This window comes from Propithecus coquereli, unplaced genomic scaffold (genome assembly GCF_000956105.1).
Source record: "Propithecus coquereli isolate 6110/MARCELLA unplaced genomic scaffold, Pcoq_1.0 Scaffold32, whole genome shotgun sequence".
Classification (NCBI taxonomy): domain Eukaryota; kingdom Metazoa; phylum Chordata; class Mammalia; order Primates; family Indriidae; genus Propithecus; species Propithecus coquereli.
Window position 1 is genome coordinate 8,358,141 of NW_012148841.1, and position 1,650 is coordinate 8,359,790.

The following is a 1,650-nucleotide window of genomic DNA, read 5'->3' on the forward strand; positions in this document are numbered from 1 at the left end:
GAATTTTTAAAGTAAATTTTTAAAGTTTATTTTTCCCATGTCCTCTGTCTTTAAAAATTGTGAATTTTTAGGCACTACAGAATCACAGGATTGAAATGAACAATTTTAAGTTACGGATTTAGTTTGACACGTGGGTAGGACCATCTTATTTTTTTTTTTAAAAAATCCATTTAAAATTGTTAGGTTATTTTATTCTATGACCTAAGAATATCCCAGTTTATTCTAAGTAGTTCTCAACACTGACTTTCATACTGCATTTAAGCCCCTTTCCTATTACGCTGCCTTTAAAATTTTTCTCCATTCAGATTGAAAAACCCTGCTCCCTTTCACTTTTCTTCCTGTTACATTCAAAACCTTTCATTACTATTTTGTTTTTAAATTTGTACTCATTTTCAATTATGTATTAAATCTTGCGGGAAAAATTGTAATATTACAATAAAGGTAAAGATCCCCTTGACCACTATCCCAATGAAGAGTTTCCTCCTTGGAGGTAAGTGCTGTTAAATCTTTGGTGTGTTTATCTAGTCGTCTTAGTTACGGATCTGATAACTAAATAGGCTCTGTGCTGGTAAGCATCCTCGTCCATGCTAAGTGCAGTATTTCGTGACCTATATGCAGTAATTATATACTGAGTATCATGTGAGATGTAAAGATTCATTCAAGCATTTATATGCTAGATACAGTTCTGAGCATTTGAGCTGTACCATTTTTTAGAGGCAGATGATCCATAAATATCATTAAATTATATACCATGTTAGAAGTGTGATAAAATCCTATGGAAAAAAAAAGTATGGATAATTGAGGTAATGGTAGGTTTGCAATTTTAAAGTGGACAAGGTAGAACTCATTGAAAAAATGACATTTCAGCAAAGGTATGAAGTAGGTGAAAACCATGTAGATAATGTGGGGCAGAGCTTTCCAAGCAGAGGGCACAGTCTGCAAAGGCCTTAGAGTGGGATTGTGCCTGGCATGTATGAGGAACAGCAGGGATACTGAAGTGGAATGAATGAAAGAAGAGTAGTGAGAGGAGGTCAGAGGTAATAACAGGGAATGGGGAGATCACAGGCCTAGGCCGTGGAAAAGACTTTGACCTTACTCTGATGGGCTTGGGAAGCCATTGTGTTCTGAGCAAAGGAATAGAATGATCTCGCTCTTTGTAAAAGGATTATTCTGGTTTTGTGTTGAGAAGAGACTAGGGAGGCAAAGATGGAAGCAGAGAGACCAGGAAGAAGAGTGTTTTAATAATTTACACAAGAGGTGGTGGTACCATTATAGGTATCAAGAAGTGGGAAGTGGGTGACTTGTGGAAGGATATATATGTGTGTGTGTGTGTGTGTGTGTGTGTGTGTGAAATATCTATAAAACTAAACACCTATTATATGTTAGATGTGGGAATATAATAACCAAATAGATATGGTTCCTGCCCTCTAGGAGCTTACACTCTAACTTATCTAGAAATTGTTCTTTATAGTCATCCCTAAATTTTCTTCAAAATATTTTCTTATATTTTTCAAAGTATAGTGGCCAGGAAAAAAAATTTTATTTTTAAAAATGTATTACCAGGCCGGGCGCGGTGGCTCACACCTGTAATCCTAGCACTCTGGGAGGCCGAGGCGGGTGGATTGTTTGAGCTCAGGAGTTCGAGACCAG

The 1,650-nt window shown here is 36.6% G+C and overlaps 1 protein-coding gene across 1 annotated transcript in view; it reads right to left on the bottom strand.

Annotated features, from left to right (window-relative positions):
* Positions 1 to 1,650, bottom strand: part of SLC26A3 (solute carrier family 26 (anion exchanger), member 3) — a 37,250-nt gene that overhangs the window by 1,138 nt on the left and 34,462 nt on the right. The gene's annotated exons all lie outside the window — the stretch shown is intronic.